Source organism: Sus scrofa, chromosome 13 (assembly GCF_054392235.1).
Source record: "Sus scrofa isolate SSC_HxYL_T2T_F1_AM1 chromosome 13, Sscrofa_HxYL_maternal_Yorkshire_Landrace_v2.0, whole genome shotgun sequence".
Classification (NCBI taxonomy): Eukaryota; Metazoa; Chordata; class Mammalia; order Artiodactyla; family Suidae; genus Sus; species Sus scrofa.
This window is the reverse complement of record NC_139395.1, coordinates 53,624,311-53,646,565: the sequence shown is the minus strand read 5'-3', so window position 1 is coordinate 53,646,565 and position 22,255 is coordinate 53,624,311. Positions and strand designations below refer to the sequence as shown.

Sequence of the window (22,255 nt, the reverse complement as noted above, 5' to 3'; positions counted from 1 at the left end):
TAATTTGATGCATAAATGGAATGAATGACTGACTAAATAAATTTCTCACATCCATCAGACATAAAATTCACTTCAGATTATGTTTCAAGTCTTTAGTCTTTTCAGCACTGTTTTTACTGGTTCAATTCATCTTGAATATCCTATATATATCGTAGTCATATTCCCCAAGTGTCTTTTTGCTTTTGTTTTGTTTTGTTTTTTTGGCTGTGCCCAAGGCATGTGGAAGTTCTTGACCAGGGATCAAACCCATGCCATAGCTGTGACCAGAGCCACAGCAGTGACAGTGTTGGATCCTCAACCTGCTGAGCCATAAGGGAACCCCTCCAAGTATCTTTTCAAAAATACAGATCATGGTTCTTTTTGGCTAAATTTTCAGCATACATGCTTTTCACTGAGTACAAAAAGAAATGTGTAGACCTCTTAAGTAGATGTGCATGTCTTCCTGAATGTAGGTTGTTCATGGTTTTTTGGATAAGACCCCCATTTCTCAAAGTATGTTCAGTTGGATGATCATAACCATTAAGTGAAAGAAGACTTCTGTGGTCACATAAACCTGGGACATCCTGAGGGTACTAAGTTTAATATGTTCACCACTGCAGGACTTCTCAGAGCCTTTGATGGGTTGATGTGCGTGCAGACTGCATTAAGGAGAGCTGATGGAGTTAGTTTGGAGCATTTCCCCCTTTGTTGGCAAAATAGTTTGTACACACTTTGAAACAGTTGACTTTTGTAGTCGATTTTGAACTGTAGAGACATTGAGCCTTCTATGAACAAGTTGGCCTTTTTGAAGGTGTTTATTTTCTCTCCTTCTCTAACCTCCCTTGAGTGTACCTTATCCTTCCTTCTGATTCAACAGTGGCTACTAGCCAAGGATTGGGGTACATGTAGAATTTGTCCCGAGTTTGCCTGGGACTGGCCAGGTTTTGGCACTATAAGCCCTGTGTCTTGGGAAACTTCAGTCCTGGGCAAGCTGGGACAGTTGATTGCCCTTCCTATGACCATGAGACCTATTCAGTTGTTTGCCCTTGGAAAATGTTTTGTGAATTTTTGAGCGCAAGTCTGATTTTTCTAGAACTTGTTGCTGAAAAGGAACCTGTTAGAGGCACACTTGGTTTAGGGACCTTCTTTCAGGGGTAGTTTAAATGGTACCCGGTGCCTTGCAGGGGTAACATTTATATTAGTAATTGGCTGCAGGAGAACAAATGAACAAATTGCCCCTGGTTAATTGCAGTCAAGTAGATGACAGAATCTAATGCTTTGTTGACTTCAGTTTCCTATCAGCCCTCAAATTCTTAGCCAACTTGTAAGATTTACCCAAATAGCTTTAATAGAGTCTCTTAGGTCAGTTGTGTTGATCTTGGTCTCCTATCTTTGCTTTGATTTCTTCTAGCCCCTGCAGCTTCTTGGTAAAGTTAGACAATCTGACCTCAAGACATACCAGAGGGAGACGGTTCAGGGCCTGGTCAGTTGCCAGATTCCTCTGGGCCCAATTCATCTCTCTGTCGCTTGGAGCATAATCCTCCACGGCATGGTGGGGGTGGAAGGAAACACTGTCACTCCCAGCCAGGACATGCTCTGTAACCACCATTATGGTAATTGAAACTGAAGAACAAGAAGCCCCCAGAATGCCACGGAGAAGACATTGGAGGCACTATCCAGCTGTCACAGTTTCTATAATGACATGTGACTCTCAGGCCTGTTAGACCGAGCTATGCATGCTGTTCTAGGGCAAGGCACGAGTTCTGTGCACATTTCATTTTCTTCTTTCTTTGGAAGGGATGGTTTGAGAATCCCCATGCGAGCAATTGTGGCAGAGAGAACTGTTAGAAGCACTTGCAATTCTATTCCTCTTTAGCTTGTAACAAAAAGGATTCCTGTGTTACTTCACCCAGGTCCTGGACAATTGAGGGTTTGGAGGATGGGGGTGGGGCGGAATGAATAGGAAAAGGCAAGAGAAGAAGGGACCACATGGCTCTGGATGAGCAGTCAAGAGGGAGACACATGAGGGAGCTGAGGAGGAGGCACAAGGGGAGGAGAGGGGGTGGTCAGAGTCTTAAGGAGTAGACGTTTTGAGAAAAGAGAGAGATGTTTCAAAGTAATCTTAAGGAAAGGCTTGCTGAGTGAATTGTATTGTAACACCCTCTTTGTGTTCCCCAGAAGCTTTCACTGCAGATCTGCATGAAGCTACATTTGTAGTTTTCTCTTTATTTGGGCAAGAGTTTTTGGCCGCAGAGAGTCCTAGGAAGGGCTGGTGACACTGGGCTGACACGTCCTTTCTACTTACCAAGAAGTGCATCCCTTTCATGAGGTGACGCTGTTAATTATACCTTGTGTCCTTTGGTTCCCATGCTCGTCCTCTAAGAAGACAGGGTTCCTGGGTGTTACCAACCCTCTGGGACTTCCTCACCCTCCTGGGCAAGGGGTGGTGCTGTGCCATCTCTCGCAGGCCGTGGGTGCTGTGGATATGCTCGTGGAGAGAAGCTAAGAGGGTGGTTTTGCTTGGGATGGTTACAGTGGGAACATCATGAGCAAAACCAGAACAGAGTCGGGGGAATAAGCAGCAGGACCCTCAGAGGCGGGGTCCTGGGAAGTATCTTGCTCTGAGACAGAGCCTCTGAATCTGGTTAGGACAGCACTGAGCTCAGAATTTCCTCCTTTCCTTATGGAGAGATTTGCTACAGCTTCTCCAGCAAGCTGAGAGAGTCACCAAGGTGGACTCGAAGGGGAAACTCACCCCCAGAAATGTGAAAATCTCCAGAACACAACTCCTGCCACTGCCTGTAGTTAACTAGGAAATACTTAACAAGACCTCCTGTGTGCGAGGCATTGTTTGAGGTACCAGAATTGAGATTTCAATGAAATATCAATCAAATTTTAGGGCCATGCTGGTCTTGCCTCTTGATCCACTGCCTGGTTTTGACTCTTGCCTAGGCCATTTGCTAAGAAATCTCTGAACTCTGGGAATTTGGAAAGGACTTTGAACCTTGTAACCTTAACCATTTAATTTTCAGATAAGGAAAATAAGGTTTAGTGTATTAGTCAGGACTCTTCTGGTTACAAATGATAGAAACTCAAAATAAGCTCAGGTGGAAAGGGGAATTGATTGATTCAGGTGACTGAGGGGACTGAGATGGGTAGGCTTCGGATAACTGTATCCAGGGGTACTCTCTCAGTTTGTCACTCTTGAGATTTTGGTCTTATCTTCTACTGCATGTGAACTTTTTTTTGGAGGGAAGGATTACCACAAATAGGAAGGAGAGGTTTATGCTTTCAGAATCCAGATGGAAAATCCTATATGACTCTGATTTCTCTGGTTCTGGGCCCACAGCTACACTTTGGCCAATTGCTGTGGTCAAGAGCATGGACAGACTTTGGTCACATGCTTCTCTGAGGGACCTGGGTAGACAAGGTTTCATGACTGACAGTTCTACTAGGGCCACTGGAGGTAGGGAAGGGACATTTGCTCCAAGGAAGAGTTTTTTTTTTTTTAATTTCTTTTTAAAATAAAAGGTTAATAAGCATTTATTCAATCACATAGACGCAAAATTGAATACGACACAATCTTGGCAGTTCCCCTCGTGGCTCAGCAGAAATGAACGTGACTAACATCCATGAGGACACAGGTTTGATCCCTAACCTCGCTCAGTGGGTTGAGAATCTGGCACTGGCGTTCTTGTTGTGGCACAGCGGAAATGAATCTGACTAGGAACCACGAGGTTGTAGGTTCGATCCCTGGCCTTGCTCAGTGGGTTAAGGATCCGGTGATGCTGTGAGCTGTGGTGTAGGTTGCAGATGCGGCTCGGATCCTGTGCTGCTGTGGCTCTGGTGTAGGACAGCTCTAATTTGACCCCTAGCCTGCGAACCTCCATATGCCATGGGTGCGGCCCCAGAAAGAACATATTGAATAAGACATAGTCTTGATTTTGTGAACCTTAGCATCTAGTAGATGTGTATGTTAGCAAATTATTTTATTGGAGTTCCTGTTGTGGCTCAGTGGGTTAAGAACCCAGGTAGTACCCAAGAGATGCAGGTTCGTTCCCTGGCCTCACTCAACATTGCTGCAAGCTGCTGCTGTAGGTCACAGATGCGGTTCAGAACTACCATTGCTGTGGCTGTGGTGTAGGTTAGGTTGGCAGCTGCAGCTCTAAATCGACCCCTAGCCTAGGAAATTCCATATGCCGTAGGTGCAGCCCTAAAAAGAAAAAAAACAGCCAATTATTTTATCACAGCACAATGTCAGAGTTGGAGGTGTACGACAGAGCTAATTAACAGAGGCTAGAAATAAAAGGTCGCTAGACATCATACTAAAAACTTGTATTTTCAAATGACCCCTGCCCTGGTTACATGGCATAGATAATAAAAGTGCCATCCCCGCCTACAGTGTCTGGCACCCTCATCAGGGAGAAAGGACTAACCTTCTTCATGGGGGGTCCCGATATCTGGGGGAGTCGGTGGGTACTTGAAATTGAGTGTAGGGTCTGGGAAGCATGTCACTTTTTTTAGGGCAAAGGTCCTCATTTTTAGCCACCCTTGTATTTATTTATTTATTTATTTTTGTCTTTTTGCCTTTTCTAGGGCCGCACCCTCGGCATATGGAGGTTCCCAGGCTAGGGGTCGAATCGGAGCTGTAGCTGCCAGCCTACACCACAGCCATAGGAACTCGGGATCCGAGCCGCGTCTGCAACCTATACCACAGCTCACGGCAACGCCGGATCCTTAACCCACTGAGTGAGGACAGGGATAGAACCCACAACCTCATGGTTCCTAGTTGGATTTGTTAACCACTGCGCCACGACAGGAACTCCTAGCCACCCTTTTAGAGTTCTTCAATCCATGTATCTATGGATACAGTTCTAATGGTAGAAAATACAGTTATGTATGCGAGGCATTTGTAAAGAGATTGATTTTTAATAGCCTCTTGAGGCTTATTCATCCTGCTGGGGTTGAATATGGCTTTTTTTTTTTTTTTTTTTTTTTTTTTGGTCTTTTTGCCTTTTCTAGGGCCACACTTCTGGCATATGGAGGTTCCCTGGCTAGGGGTCTAATTGGAGCTGTAGCTGCCAAGCCTACGCCAGAGCCATAGCAACATGGGATCCAAGCCACGTCTGTGACCTACACCACTGCTCACAGCAATGCCAGATCCCTAACCCACTGAGCAAGGCCAGGGATGGAACCCACAACCTCATGGTTCCTAGTTGGATTCGTTAACCACTGAGCCACACTGGGAACTCCCAAAAATGGCTCTTAATGGCCTTGGAAAGGGACATTTTCACATAGACTGGCATACTCTCAGGCCCACTCGACCTGTCCTGCCCCCGACTCCTTCCTGCATGGATCTCTGGCCTTCTCCTCCCTTCCCCAAGCATATAGTTTCCAGCTCACCTCTCTTCCTTGGCACTTTTGGGGTACATATTTCTGTCATTCCTGGCACAATTAATGCTCCTTTAGATATTAACCTCCTTCTCCAAGGAAGAGATTGGCACCGTTACCAAAAGGAGTCTGGTTACTAGTCAGACAGAAAACAATGCTGTTGCTGCTGAGGGCCAAAGCCAAGTAAATGATTAATGACAGCCTACTGTACAGCACAGGAAAATCTATTCAGTGGTTTGTGGTAAACTATATGGGAAAAAAGAATGGGTATATTTATATGTATGACTGATTTACTTTGCTGTACACCTGAAACTAATGGTAAATCAACTAAACTCCAATTAAATTAAAAAAAAAAAAAAAAAAAGCCGAGCAATCAGGAGAGAACTGCGACTTCAGACAGTAAGTTCTCTGCCTGCTCCACACTTCCTGACCTAATCCAGGCCCTGTGTTTGGAAGTTGGCAAACCCTCAGTTTAGCTGAATGTTTCTTGAAGATCATCCTGAAAAGCTCTGAAATTCACAGCTTATTAGATTAAGAGGGTCTCATACTCTTAACACACCTGGCCCAGTCAAAGTGTACTGTGGCCTCATCTCCCTTTTGCAAAAGAAGGCAAGCATGGCTTTCTCTTCTCTCGTAGCTTGTTTGAACATTTACCTACATTATTGAACATCAGCTCCTGGCAAAGCCATGGCAGTCACACATGGTGGATAGTATCTGTTCCATTTCAAAGAGGAGGAAACTGTGCCCACATCTGCTCACTTGCCTGAAATCACAGCCATAGTAAGTGGCAGAGCCAGCGTTTAAACCCGGGGCTTTTGTCCCCAGGATGTTAGAGCCTTTTTTTTTTTAACTCGGGATCTGAGCTTTGTCTGTGACCTACACCACAGCTCACGGCAACGCCGGATCTTTAACCCACTGAGCGAGGCCAGGGATCGAACCCGAAACCTCATGGTTCCTAGTGGGATTCGTTAACGACTGAGCCACGAGGGGAACTCCTATTTTCTGGATTTATATACGGAAGCGGGACTGCTGGATCATATGTTAGCTCTATTTTCAGTTTTTTAAGGAACCTCCATACTGTTCTCCATAGTGGTTGCACCAATTTACATTCCCACCAACAGTGTTGGAGGGCTCCCTTTTTTCCACACCTTCTCCAAGATTTAGTATTTGTGGACTTTTGATGATGGCCATTCTGATTGCTGTGAGAGATACTTCATTGTGGCTTTGATTTGTATTTCTCTAATAATTTGTGGTGTTGAGCATTTTTCTATGTGCCTGTTGGCCATCTGTATGTCTTCTTTGGAGAAATGTCTGTTTAGATCTTCTGCCCATTTTTTGATTGGGTTGTTCATTTTTTCTATATGGGGTTGTATGAGCTGCTTGTATATCTTGAAAATTAAGCCCTTATCAGTTGTATCATTTGCAAATTTTTTTTGCATTCTGGGGCCTGTCTTTTTATTTTGTTGATGCTTTCCTTTGCTAGGCAAAAGCTTTTAAGTTTCTTCAGGTCCCATTTGTTTTTTGGTGGGTTTCTTTTTTTGCTTTTATTTCTACTGCCTTGGGATGCTGATCTAAGAAAATGTTGCTCGGGAGTTCCCGTTGTGGCGCAGTGGTTAATGAATCCAACTAGGAACCATGAGGTTGCGGGTCTGATCCCTGGCCTTGCTCAGTGGGTTAAGGATCCGGCGTTGCCGTGAGCTGTGGTGTAGGTCACAGACGCAGCTCGGATCTTGTGTTGCTGTGGCTCTGGCGTAGGCCGGTGACTACAGCTCCGATTCGACCCCTAGCCTGGGAACCTCCATATGCCGTGGGAGCGGCCCAGGAGGTGGCAAAAAGAAAAAAAAAAAAAAAGTGTTGCTGTGGATTTCCTGTTATGGCTCAACGGGCTAAGAACCTGACTAGTATCCATGAAAACACGAGTTCGATCCCTGGCCTTGTTCAGTGGGTTAAGGATCCGGCATTGCCGTGAGTTGCCATGTAGGTCTCAGATGCAGCTTGGATCTGGCATTGCTCTGGCTGTTATGTAGGCCAGTAGCTACAGCTCCAATTCGACCCGTAGCCTTGGAAGCTCCATATGCCACAGGTTCGGCCCTAAAAAGACAGACAGACAGAATAAAGGAAAGAAGAGAAATATTGCTGTGAGTTATATCAGAAAATGTTTTGTCTGTATTCTCTTCTAGGAGTTTTATGTTGTCATGTCTTATATCTTTAAACGATTTTGAGTTTATAATAGATGACTTTTTGATGTGAGATGCCCCTTCAAAAGGAAAAACTCTCATTTCCGCTTAGTCCTCTTGTCTCGTTTCCCTTCAGATAGTGGAGAAGGCAGCCTGTGAGAGATGCCGACACCTGTGAGGAAAAGCCCATGTCATTGTCAGTCTGCTGATACCAAAAATATTCCGGGCACATTGAAGCTCATTTTTAGATTCAAAAGCAGTTTCTTTTTTTGGTCATATGTGAGGTCTGTGGGGACATTGCGGCTTGTATGCCAGCTGTAATGCCAGCGCAAATGTACTTCTGAGGCAGAATTTATAGATGCCTTTGTTTATTCTATGCTGTTATCAACTCACTTATTCCCTTTTTGTTCCAGAGTTGTACACGGTAAAAGATGCTTTTGACTGTGGTCTTTTAGATTATTTAGGAGATCATTTTCCAAGTGATAGAAATTCTACTTAAATTAGCCTAAGCAAGGAGAGTTTTAAAAATTATAGGGGTCTCAAAAATATCTCATGGAATGTAGCAGGACTTCAGAAGTCCCTGGAACCAGGTACCAGAAGCCCATGAGGCTTACAAATTCCTCTGCTGTTTGCTGCATTTTCTCGGCAGACTGACCTCCTCCATTTCTCCATATTGTGGAAATGCAGCCATCTGCTGAGTGCAGCCTTTTCTCTCTCAGAGCCAAAATTACTGGGGCAAGGGTACTGGGGCATTGATTGGCTCATCTTGGGTCAGGTGGATACTCCTGGACCAATCAGCAGTGGTCACACAGTGTGAAGTTCTGCTATACCACTAGGGTGGCTCCTATGGCAACCATGGTAACATAAAAAAACTAGAAGGGGCAGTTTCCAGAAGAAAGGACCAATAGACACAATTCTTGTCTACAAAAGTCATCCCCATCTTTCATCGCATAGTAAAGGGTATTCATTCCTGATTCCCAGGGGCTTACTCTCAGGTAAACAAAATTTCTAACTGCTCTTCTTCCATATTTGGTTAGAAGTAGTCCTTTTAGTTATTGATATTTTTTTTTTCATTTCTCACAGTCTGATCTGGAAACAGGAATAGACAGCTCATAAGATGTAAAACATAATAGTCCTCTGGATTAATCAAAATAATAGCAGATCCTGGAAAATCATGTTCTGAAATGGCTAAGGTCATTTCTGTACTATTGGAAAGTATTGGTGCTCAGGCAGGAATTTTAAATAGAAGGTGGCAGAGAATCAGTCTCAGTATTGCTTTGTGGTTTGTTGCCTTTATGACTTTTCATGGAGCTATTTATTTTTCATTCTAATCAAATTTAGTCTTTGTTAGACAAACAATATCATGGCAGTGATCTCATTACCTCCTAAAGGCCCTCGTGCCTTGAGAAGGTGTGGGAGGGGGTGGTGATGTTGAGAACTGAAGGGATGCACCAATTTGGAGAATCCCTTTTCTGAAGCTGAACCTTCCCCCTCAGTTTTCCTTTATGTTGCTTTTCCTGCCCACATCAGAAGCTGAGGACATGAATTGAAGCCTCTTACATGGGGGTTGATATTGGTCCTGTCACTGACTTTTCTTCTTTCCCATTGGTTTCTTCCTAGTCACAGTAATGTAGCCTATTTAATGGATTGGATGGGGCTTAGCTCATTGTGACTCTAAATACTGCCTCCTCCTCTTCTTTAAATGCCCAAATCACATTGTTCAATTAACTAGTAAAACATAGTAAGAAGCCATGAGGGGCAGGGCAAAGGGGAGATGAGGCATGTTAACATACAATAGAAACGATGCAGGTGGGTGGAAGGATCCCGCTTGAATCCCAGGGCTCACAATGGCAATATGCCCACCTACCCCAAGTCCTGCATTGGCCTTCCCCATTGATACTGTGGTTGCCAGGACCAGAGTTGAAGTGCAAGCAAGAGGTCCACAGACTGAAGGTGCCCTGGCCAATGACACACACTTGCCTTATAAAGACTCTGGTATCAACAAACATACTTGGTCAACAGCAGCAGTTTGCCAATTGGCCCAATGAACAACTGCCTAATTTCTATTTTATTTGTGTTTCTTGGCAGAAGGCACATGGAGCCAGAATGGGGTGTCTCCAGTGGGCAGCCAAATTAAGGCCTCATGTATATTAAGGGCTCATATATATTTAGAGCCTCTATATAGTTAGTATCTCACTGATGCATATGTAGTGTTAACATTTATAATGGGATGCCTTATGAATATTAGGTATCTTTTGCTCCTTCTACCCTTTCCTATCTGTGTTTACCACACATGTGTTCTATTTCCTAACCACTTCTTTATACTTAAGTTATTTGTATTATTGAAGATAAGTACGTCTTGCAAACTCATTCATCTTTGGTACTTGACGTAAATATCCTCTAAAAGCAAATGCTCATTACAACTTGGTTGCATAGAGCTTATTTTTAAGTGGGCTGCCCAATATAGGCCCAATGATGGAAATTCTCCTCTTAGTTGATTTTTGCACCTCCCACATTTGTCATCCCACTCTGCCATCCAACTCTGGAAACCTCAATGAATGCAACTCCTGGACTAGGCTTTTTGTGCATGACTGTTTTTTTTTTTCTTTTCTTTTCTTTTTTTTTTAGGGCCGCATGTATGTCATATGGAGGTGCCCAGGCTAGAGGTCGAATTGGAGCTGTAGCTGGTGACCTACACCACAGCCACAGCAATTCAGGATCCAAGCTGCACCTGCAACCTATATCACAGCTTACGGCAGGGCCGGATCCTTAACCCGCTGAATGAGGCCAGGGATCGAACCTGCATCCTCATGGATGCTAGTCAGATTCGTTTCTGCTGAGCCATGACGGGAACTCCTGTGCATGACTCTTAGTGCTGACTTTCACATGGTACTGGTAGTGAAACCAGCTGGATTAGATGCTGCAGCAGCAGCTTGGACCGCCATGGCCCTGACCTCCTGGTCAACACACGTTCAGGGAGAAGGAAACCTACCATACAGCAGAATACTGCTTGTGCACAATGTGCTTTTGTATCCTCAGGTCTGATTTGACCTTACAATCATTTGGAAAAAAGAGGGAATGAAGTCTGGTTACTTTTTTATGGACAGATGAGGACTTACTTTATTTATTTATTTATTTATATATTTATTTATTTTTGTCTTTTTGCTATTTCTTTGGGCCGCTCCCGCGGCATATGGAGGTTCCCAGGCTAGGGGTCGAATCGGAACTACAGCCACTGGCCTACGCCAGAGCCACAGCAATTCGGGATCCGAGCCACGTCTGCAACCTACACCACAGCTCACGGCAACGCCGGATCGTTAACCCACTGAACAAGGGCAGGGACCGAACCCGCAACCTCATGGTTCCTAGTCGGATTCGTTAACCACTGCGCCACGATGGGAACTCCAGGACTTGTTTAAAATCATAGTTTAAGGTACAATAGAGTTTAATCGGATACACATTTAATTTATGCAGGTTTAACTAAACCTGCCATAGAATAAAGAGTAGGGAAAGAATTTATGACTTGGTGTTAGATGGGCTGGTGAACCTGCTTTTCCCTCTGTTAATCGCAGTGGGGTGATGGTGATTCTGGACGCTGCTGTGAGCTTTTTGTTCTGCCTTCTGTGGAAAGTAGCATAATGTCTTTTCTATCAAAGGAAATCTTGGTTACTCCATTTTGCTCTGGTTTCGCCTTCCTGTGACCCCCACCCCTCCCCTTTCCCTCTTCTCCCAGTAACAGTGTGTTTCAAATTAGCCAACTGGGAAGAGTGTGCACCCTGACCTGACCAATGGGAAGGGGACAGGTACATCACCTGCGTTAGGGATAAATAGGGGAGGGTCCTTTGTTTGGTGCACACACTTTTTGGAGTGCCCGCGCCCTTCTGCAGAAGTAAGGAGCCTTGTCAAGATTTCTCCTTGTCCATGTGTCTCACTTTCTGACACTGACGACCTGAGCCAGAGTTATTATAATTTCCAACACTTCCCCCTAAAAACAAGACATAGCTTCATCTGGGGCTACATTGAAGATCTGTGTACACTATTGATTCTCACGGTGAAGTAGGAACTCTTGAGTGTGGTTTATTAAGGGCTTGTCAGGTGTCACCTGATGTCTTCCTAAGGGCTTTCAATGATTTTTATTTTTACTACATGTCTTATTTTTCAACTCTTTTTTAATGAAAAAATTTAAATATGTGGAACCTTGAAAGATAAGTGCAGTGAACACCCACCATCTAGAATCAACAATCGCTAATATTTTGTCTTACCTGTTTATATATTTCTAGCCATTTATGCAACTCAGCTTTGTTTTACTAAATAATTCCAAAGTGAGACAGTCATGATACCTCACTTCTAAATACCTCAGTACGTACATACTAAGAATAAGGATGTTTTCCTACATTACCAAAGCTAAGAAAGTTACTATTAATTCCTCAACATTCAGTCTGTATTTACATTTCCTCAATTGTCTTTTATAGTTGGTCCCCCCCCATATCATTCAAGGACCATCCGTTGCATCTGGTTGGATTTGTTTTGTTTTTATCCAATTGAGAACTGCAGTTTCATTTGTTATTTAGTTCTTTTAATCCCTTGAATAATCCCCTCTTTCTCTCTGTCTCTTTTTAAAATGACATTGACTTTTTGAAAGAGCAGACCAAATGCTTATGGAATGGGTCTCACATTTTAATTTATTTGATTGTTTACCTATGGTGTCATTTAACTTGCTCCTCTGTCCTTTATATTTCTTACAAACTGGTAATTTAGATCTAAAGACTTGGTTTGTTTCAGGTTAAGCACTTTGGGGCAAAAAAACATCCTAAGGGATGCTGGCTATTTGCATTCCATTAAGAGACACAAGGTCAGTTGTTGGTTATTAATGGTGGTAACTTGTATCTGGGTAGCTGCTGATGACAGTTCAATCCCTGAATGAGGAACTGTAGATTCCTTGGTGGATATTTTAGACAGAGGTCTTGGCAAAAAGCAGGCATGTCCTTCCACTACCTCAAGAAAATGGCTGTTTAATAAGAGGATTACAGTTGCAGAAACCCAGGATTTCTCTCTGTGAGTCGGTTTTCATTCTTTCTGTTGTGTAGGTCCTGCTCTTGGCATCTTCTCCTTGTTGGTGGTGTTGTTGGGCTTGTCATAATGCCAGGTGTCATCCAATCTGACATGATCTTTCAGCAGCTCTTTCTCCCAGAGCTCACAGGATAGTCTCAGTTGCCCCATCCCCAAATCCCTAAGACAACTCATTGCTTCAGGTCAACTTTCTTGGGGTGGGCCTCACAAGTGGTGGCCAGGCTGCTGGCTGGCTCCTAGAAGGGCTTTCCTCCCCCTTGGCCCAGTGAGCTGTGGCCAGAGATTCAGAGTCAAAGGAATCTGACATCCACCAGCTTGGGCAAATTAATAACCCCATTGAGACTCAAATGTCCCCATCTGAAATGTGTATCTAACTCATAGGGTTCTTAGGAAAGTTTTAAATCATTTGTGTCAAGTATTTCATACTAGGTCTAGGTCTGTGACATAGTAGGTCCTCAATAAATGCTTTTTTTCTTCCTTGCTTCTGCTACTATTATCTTATACCTACTCAGCAGGGACTGTGGATATCATTGGGGAAAGTGGCACAGATATCCTGAAAAGAGAATGTGGGGAAGATAACCTGAAACATTTCTGGTATAGTAGAAAAGATTTTCATTTATCTAATACTTCTTCCTGTTCTAGGGTTATCAGTTCAGGCCTTGGGTTATGAGAAACATTCTGGACCATTTGCTCTTTCACTTATATGCCATTAAATTAAAAAACATACCTGATGTATATGGGACTATGCATCAGCTTGTAGGGAGGAAAGAAAATTTCTTGTGTAAAAAAGCTACTGAATAAATTTTAAATATAGTCTGGATATATTCCTGAACATTCTAATGTGTTTCTTCTGATACGGATTGAGTTATGGGTCAAACCTTAGGTATCTTGTGCAGTTTTTTGACAGCGGATTCAGTTCTGAATTTATTTTGCTCGTGTCTCTGTGTGCTAGGCGTCTCTCCGTACTGTCGCAGACTGGTACATCATACTGGCTGTTCTTGGCTTCTTACCTACAGCACCTTAGTTGCCCCATGAAGACATCCAGCAAATGCTTACATTCTTTTCATGTTTGTGGTCTTGATTACATTCTTATATGTGAGAAAAATCAACATTGTATTTTAAAGGATAAATGAATATTCTGATACTGAGGGAATATTTGAAATTGTTGACCCCAGCAGGCCTAAGAATTGGAAATTTTTCAAAGTGTTGTTTTTCAGCTAGAGAACTAATCAGCATTTTGAAAAATGGTAACTTTAAATGCTCGTGAGGGTGCACATGCTCTCATGCTCTCACTGATGTTCAGTGGTGTTGTTCCTTGATCATCTGGAAAACTGTTTGTGTCAAGAATCATAAATGTATTTATGGCTGTTGAGCTAATAATTCCACATCTAGGAATTTATCCTAAAGAAGTTCCCAGAGATGTGGGTTAAGATTTATGCACAAAAGTGTTTAGTGCAGCAGTTATTATAATGATAGGAAAAAAAAGGTAAAGTCTAAATGTCTGATCACATGGAACAGTTGGTATAAGTTGTGTTTTGTCTATGTAAGTACATGCTATGCAGCCATAAGGGGATGTTGAAGAAGAGTGTTAATTCAGGAAAAATGTTTATTGTTATGGTTTTAAAAAGCAGGGAATGAAATTGTATATACAGTAATGATCCTGCTATGAAAAAAAAATGACTTAAAGGACTGAAAGAAAATGTGCCAAAATATTAATAATGATTTCTTCTCTGAAAGTGAGGTTGTAAGCAACATTTTATTCCTTTGTTTTGACTTTCCCAAGTTTCTACAAGGTGCATGCATACTTTTTATAATTAAAGAGAAGAAAAATTGAGGTGAGAAGACAAATATTTGAACTGTAATTTTCAAATGGAATCTTAGGTTTTAAGGTTTAAAAATAAAAAATCATCCACAAAAGGCAACAGGAATAAATCTGAGTCAGAAACGCAATGAATTGGCCTAAATCCCATGGTTACTTAAGATGGAATTTTAAAATATGGCATCTATTTGTGGAGGAGTTTCAAATGTGAGAACTTGGTAAAGGTGAACCTGGAGGAATTTTGTCTTCCTTTTCTAACAACAACAAAAAAATCCATAAATCTTACTTAAGGGGAGGAAAGCACCTCAGTAAGAAGGAATACTGTGTACTCAGCCGGGAGAGAAATCACAGTTCTAAAACAGGCATCCCCAAGAGTTAATATTCCAAAGAATTAATAGGTAACCAGTTGTATCTTCCTGAATTGGGGGTGCATTATCTTTATGGGTTCTGGCTGATGGCTTGGGACAATACTATGGAATATTACTTTGGGAAATTTAGAGAAAAATACCTGATATGGCAGCCTGTGTGTTCTTCCTCTGGGGTTTAATTATTGAATCTCTGAGGATATCGATTGCAAACTTGGCTTAAGAATTTTGGGGTCGGAAAGATACTTGGCTTTTAAAAAACACTCTCTGCCTCAAAAGTAAGTTTCCCATTGTGGACTTTGCATAATGAAAATCAAACGTGTTTTTCTTGGGTTAGATCTTTGCCAGGCATTAATCAGTTTATCACTAAATTCTAAAGCTTCTCAAGGAAGGAAAAATCTTGAGTTTCAGACTGGAATGGTCTTTTCAAGTCTACAGAATTGATACAAATGGACAAGATTTGCTGTTCTTGAAACATAATAAATCTTCCCACCGCCTATTCTTATAGTCTTTTTTTTTTTTTTTTTTTTGCTTTTTAGGGCAGCTCGTGGGGCATATGGAGGTTCCCAGGCTAGGGGTCGAATCGGAGCTACCGCTGCGGGCCTACACCATAGCCACAGCCACGCCAGATCTGAGCCTTGTCTGCATCCACACCACTGCTCACGGCAACGACGGATCTTTAACCCACTGAGCGAGGCTAGCGATCGAGCCCACAATCTCATGGTTCCCAGTCGGATTCGTTTCTGCTGCGCCACAACGGGAACTCCTATTCTTACAATGTTGATGTCATGCCTTTTTCCCTTCTTTTAAAAATATATTCATCTCATTATCCAGAGTGACTAAGAAGCCCTGCATTTGTGCTGCTCACTAAAATGCTTGTCCTCAATTTGCTTTTCCTTTTCTCCCAACACCCACTGCTCAGGAAGTGGCTGTCCCATCTTGCTCCATTCGTCATTCTAACGTGGTCCATCGAAGTCCCTCCATGGAGCCTACCTAGTCCTTGAACATCATCTCTCTACCTTAATAAATGTCTTTTTCTCTTCCCTTGTCCCCATGCAGTTTTTTTCCTATTTGGGGATTTTGCTTTAAAGGCTAATGTTGTCTCTTATATCTCTTATGTGTAATTTTATGTTATTTTATGACAGCAAACTTCTTCAATATATTAACAAATATTTCCACTACCCAACTTAAAGGGTAATTGTCCAAAAGTGCTGGGGCCAAGAATAGGAAAGAAAAATCCTTACCATGAGACCATAAACAGGCAATACAAATACGTCAATTGATTTAGTTTTAGTGGGCCAAGAATTTGTGTACATGTGTGTTTGTGGAAGAAACTCAAAGTTGGCTTTCAGCATGTTCTCCACTCAGCTGCCTTCTGTTTCTTACATTTGACCCTGGTTTTATTTCTAGAGGAACTCAATTTTGAAAGTCTCTGGTTTAGCAATAGGAGAAGATAGAAACATTTTCACCTGTTGTTGGTTGTGTTTATTTAAACAAACTCATGCAACTATTGTTGCTTACAGTCACTGGGCTCATTTCTGCTGGCCTGGCAGGGTTTATGTTGGCAGCTGTGAGGAGATGCTATCAGCAATTCATTGTGTACTGTTTGCTTAACGGAATAGGGCAGCCAGCTCCAGCCAGTTAAAAAAACACATGTGTTGGATTAGTTGGATGATTTTATTAAGGTGCCTGTCTGGTTGGGAGAGTGCAGCCTGTGACTGAGGAGGCAGTGCTCAAGTTCTTAAGAGGCCCTCAGCCACAGCCAGTGGGCTGGGGATGGTTTGTTCGCAGCCTCTTAAGCATGCTGCACCTGCAATGGGGGAAGAGACGTCAGTGATAAGAATACTGGTGAAGTCTCAGCTTTGTTGTCTTTTGAATCTCGGAGGACCCAGGGCTATTCCAGAAGCTTGGGCAAGGGAGGATCTGCTGGGTTTTCCTTAGTGAATAATGTTCAACAAGGTTTTCCTTCAGGAACGGTCATCCTCTTAACCACCAATGAGAGAACTTGGAAACAAGAACTTTAAAGATACATAGTGCCCAAGTTTACTTCTTTGCTCTTAGAATGAAGTCACCACTGGCCATCATGACTGTAGAAACGTAAAAAATAGGAATTTTTTTTTTTCCCTTTTGCTTAAGCCATTAGCGTATCTCCTGGCAATAGTTCTTAACATCTGGTCCATGGGTGCAGCCGTAACAGCAATAGCAAGAGCTCCTTAGAAATGCAGACTCTCAGGCCCTACCCCCAGACCTGAATCAGAATCTGCATTTTATCAAGATCCCCGGGTGATTTGCAGGAACATTAAAGTTTGAGAAACTCTAGTTTTTAGGGCAGTCTTGCAGACACCATCAACCCAGGAGAGGTTTCATGGGAAAGTCTTGAGTCAGGATCTGGGGTGATGGAAATTGCTGTGTGGTTTGTCCTCTTTCTCTAGTAAAAGAAAGTAGGGCTATGGTGAATTCCAGTTAACAAGTACCCAGGACTCTAGACACTTGGAGCCAAAATTATTAGTACAAACACCTCAGTGATTGAGACATAGTAAAAGAAGCCGCAGGCAGGAATGAGAGTTCTGGTCTTGCCACCCCTCCCCCACTGCACCCTCCTTCCCCACCTGGGACAACCCAGATCAGAGCATTCTTTGTTCAGGGAAAGCCCTCCTGGACCGCTTTCTCTAATGCAAATGTTTTTTGTTTTTTTTTTTTCCTCACAGTGTGCACAGAGTAAGCCTCCTGCTGATCTTGTGGGTGTCCTCTGGCGGCAAGGCCACAACACCCTGACAAGTGACAAGCAGGCAAGACAGTAACTTGTGATAAAGGAGAGAAGGGTATCCATTTCACCTCGCACTTCGGCCCCGTGTGTTATGTAATGCGTTTCCTGCCTTTAATTATTTACCGGTCTTGCCCAGCCCATCCACTGTCCTGGCTGCTGTTTTCTTTGTTCTGTGACAGAGGAATTTGACCTCTCTGGGGTTTAGATCCCGCTCAGCCCTGGCCATTTCTCGGCATGGTTTTTCCTCAGGTGGCAGTTTGCTGGGGGCAGAGGCATATTTTCCAACCCCCCGCCCCCCTCCATTTCAATTCCTTTAATATGTCTTTATTTCGAGGGAGATTTGGGCAGAGGCTAAGCTGATTACAGGGCTCAAGTGAGGCCCTGAGCACATTTCAGCTTTGGAATGCAAATTGTTGTCTATAGTAATTACAGTTTGTGCCACAGCCCTGTTTGGCCCCCATGGTCATTATCTTGGTGCAGAATAAGTAGCTTTGTGCTTTTAGAGTAGGTGGTAATAAGGAGTGTTTTCAGAGCCATCTCTAAGCCTAAATGGGAGTAGGACAGACCCACATGTGTGGCAGGGTGTCAGCACTGACAAGCTCTGCCACCATGCACCAGGAACTCAACCTCTCAGAGCCTGTGTCCTCCAGTCCTTGTCTCAGAGCATTGCCATGGTGATGAGATGGCGATGATGTGATGGGACACTCTACAAGGTGCGTAGTAGGTGCTTAACAAGGGGGAGTATCACTGCCCAGCAAGTGTCCTAAGGGTAGAGATCCACAATGAGAAAATGCACACCCTTCTTTTTTTTTTCCCTGGTGATTTTTATTTTTTCCATTATGGTTGGTTTACCATGTTCTGTTAATTTCTACTGTACAGCAAAGTGACCCGGTCATACACACATATATATTCTTTTTCCTCACATTATCCTCCATCATGTTCCATCACAAGTGACTAGATATAATTCCCTATGCTATACAGCAGAATCTCATTGCTTATCCATTCCAAATGCAATAGTTTACGTCTGTTAACCCCAGACTCCAAGTCCATCCCACTCCTTCCCCCTCCTCCTTGGCAACCACAAGTCTGTTCTCCAAGTCCATGAGTTTCTTTTCTCTGGAAAGGTTTATTTGTGCCTTATATCAGATTCCAGCGCAGTAATTCCTGTAATTCCTGTCAACACATCAGTTACTCCTCTTGTCCTACAGAGGAGCTGTGGTACATCTTTCTCATGCTTCACAGACCTGCAAAATTGAGGGCTGGCTTGGAGTGCTGGCTTGGGTGAGACTTCCTATGTGCCAGTCAATTTGGTGATTTGGCCTCTGAGCCATGGGTCTTTCTCATTTGTCAAGTGAGCACCATCACTGTATGTGATTCACAGGTTGTTGGGAAGATTATGTGTGAAAAATACATAGAAAAATTGAGCACTAGTGCTTGATACTACTGTTATCCCCTTTGCAGAGATGAAAAAAAATTAAGGTTTTAAGGGCTAGGTGACTTTCCTAAGCCTGAAGCTCATATGGGGTAAATCCCAGACTCTGACCCAGCAAATTGGCTCTAGGGTCTATATTAATATCCCTGACACTATATCAGAAGGTGGTCAAGAGTCACTGCATAAGCACTGCCCAGGAACCTGCAGCTGAAGCTCTCCTCAGACCACTCATTTTTGTTGACAAATTCTTTCTTATGTTAAAACAGATCATAATGAAGTCATTATATTACTATATTAGATAATGATAGATGTAATGTTATATGATATTTTAAAATAAAATTTTATTTTTAATATACGTTATAATTATATAAGAAATACTATATATGTTAAATAATGATAGCAACAGCTATTTGCATAGATTTGCATTCCTACTGAAAATGTCCTAGCCATTGTCATCACTTTTTTTTTTTTTTTTTTTTTTTTTTTGTCTTTTGTTGTTGTTGTTGTTGCTATTTCTTGGGCTGCTCCCACGGCATATGGAGGTTCCCAGGCTAGGGGTCAAATCGGAGCTGTAGATGCCGGCCTACTCCAGAGCCACAGCAACGTGGGATCCGAGCCTGCAACCTACACCACAGCTCACGGCAACGCCGGATCGTTAACCCACTGAGCAAGGGCAGGGACCGAACCCGAAACCTCATGGTTCCTAGTCGGATTCGTTAACCACTGCGCCACGACAGGAACTCCTGTCATCACTTATAATTACTTTCTGTTGTCCCACCTGGGAGCTTATTGTCCATGATTTTACTGCAAATTTTATTGTTTGTCATAAACCATCTCCAGAAGTTGCTATTGTTACTTATGTGCCAGGCACTAAGTGACTTATTTGATCATCACAACAACCTTGTGTAGTAGGTGTGCTTGTTATTCCCATTTAACGGATGATGAAACCAAGGCACAAAGAACTTAAGTAAATTGTCAGAGGTCACACGATAAGCAATAGCCCCAGGCTGTTTGGCCTTCATTGATTTCCAACCTCCTTTCCAGATGCTCTGCCCTTGCCATTGTGGCTGGCCTTAGTGCCCTCAGATCTCCATGGCTGCAAACCACTTCCTGGGGCCTGGTCTCACCTGGCCTCAGAGGGTCTTTCTGGAGCCCCCTCCTGCAGACCCCAGATTCTCATTCAACACAGGAGGCCCTTTAGGCCTCAACCTCATACTTCTTTAAAAAAGCAAAAAATCAGCCTTTCATTTTAATGATGACACAACCCAGAAGTGAGGTTCTTGTTAGCACACTGGGGGGACCTGGGCAGAGGGGTTTGGAGTTGTAAAGTCAAGTTAGCGCGGGAATTCCTTCTTTTCACCATAAATTACAGTTGTGAGAACTCTGTGTAATTTCACATTTGAGGAGGGGATGGCTGGGCTTAATTCTTGTTGGAAGGGCAAATTTATCTCACTTCTCATTCAGCAAAGAGTTGGAGTCATGAAGCATAGAAATGGAATTTGTCACTGTTGTTGTTGCAACTCCTGGCTTTTAGCTCATGTATTTATGCATGTGTACTTTAAAATATCATTTCCAGTGTTATATAGCCATGGCTACTGTTTTTGACAAAACAGAATTTTTATCTACTCATGTCAATTCTTGTCCCCAAACTTGCCAATAACCTTGGCACCCCATTTTCTACAGGACAGAGTTAGCATTCCTGCCTTGGTTCCAGCCTTCTCATCTCCTGGCCTTCCCACCCTGTCCCTTCCATCGGCCCTTTGAACATCTCCCCACTTCCTGGATGAGCCATGCTGTCCCCACCTCTCTCCTTTGCTCAGGGCCCTCTCCCAGCAGTCTGACAACTCCTGCACATTTCCAGCAACCTGCTCGAATGGCACTTTCACTCAGCGGAGTCCTGAGAATTGTGCCCCATGCTTCCTCTGTGTTCCCAGTGCTCGGAGACTGGAATGTGGCAGGTTGAGCCCACAAGCTGTTTGCAGGTCTGCATCCCCTGACCTGTGAGCTCCTCCGTGGTATTTTTTTTTTTTTTCTTTTTGTTTTTCTCTGTGGTATTTTTGTATGCTGACACTTTGAACACAGAGCTGGGCACTTCTTTGATGAATGAAGGATCCTGCCCCTCTTTACATAAAGCCGGCTGCCTTTCTTCCCTGAGGAGGGTCCAAGGGTAGTAGATACAATACAAGTGGAGGATCTGAAACACCATGCTATGGGCTCCATGAGAACTGGGCCAGTCTTGGGGCTCCAGAGCCTGCACTGTGGTCAAGCCCCATTCTGTGGCTGTCAGATAACCGCCCAAGTGAGCTGTCTAGTAATTAGCCCATACTGCAGGCATAGGTTCAAATCTCTGTTCCATTACTGCCATGCTTGGACTATACCTTAGTCCCTCTGAGCCTGTTTCCTCATCTAGAAATGAGGGATAATAAAAGTATCTGTCCCATAGGTTGATCATAGAATTAAATGAGTTTAGCCTAGTGTCTGGCATATAACAAGCCTCCAGTCAATGGTGGTTGCTGTTGTTATTAATAATTGATCACAGGATGTGTGCTGGAAAGGAAATTAATAGGGTGTCATGATAAAGAATAAGAGAGTGGGGTGTGGTCTTTTAGACATTCTGGTCATTGAAGGCTTCCTGCCAGCTGGTGACTGAAGGGCACTGAGAAGGACACTGCTGCCATGTAAAGAGCTGGGGGAAAGAGTTTTCTGGAGAGCAAGTGCAAAGGTCCTGAGGCAAGAAAGAGCCTGATGAAGAATAGTAAGTGTGAGCAGAGCTTAGGAGTAGGGAGGAGAATAGAATGAGATGAGGTCCAAGAGGGAGACGGAAACCAATTTACATGGGGCCTTGTAGGCTGAGGGATAGTATTTGGGTTGAATTCGAAGCGAGAGGAAGCTATTCAGCCCTTATACCCAGAATTATTCTGTGGGATTGGTTTCTGGACTACTGCATCTTTAGCCCATCCTGTGTTCTCTGTGCATGAACTAATCCCTTGCAATAAAACCCAGTTGTAATTGATTTAAACAGGAAATGAATGTATTAAAGGATATAGGAAGCTCAAAGAATTTGGGAAAGATCAGGGAATCAGGAACAACCCAAATTACACTACCAGACTTTTCCTGCAATGATAACATTGCTGCCACAGCTGAGCAGGTGTAGATACCATGGTTTGCACCACCCACACTGATTACAGAACACACATATTCGATCTACTCTCACAGCTTCTTCTTGGAACTGCTGCTACCCTCACCAGAGTAGAG

General features: G+C 43.2%; 1 protein-coding gene across 11 annotated transcripts in view; it reads left to right on the top strand.

Annotated features, from left to right (window-relative positions):
- Positions 1-22,255, top strand: part of ARHGEF3 (Rho guanine nucleotide exchange factor 3) — a 343,125-nt gene that overhangs the window by 117,162 nt on the left and 203,708 nt on the right. The gene's annotated exons all lie outside the window — the stretch shown is intronic.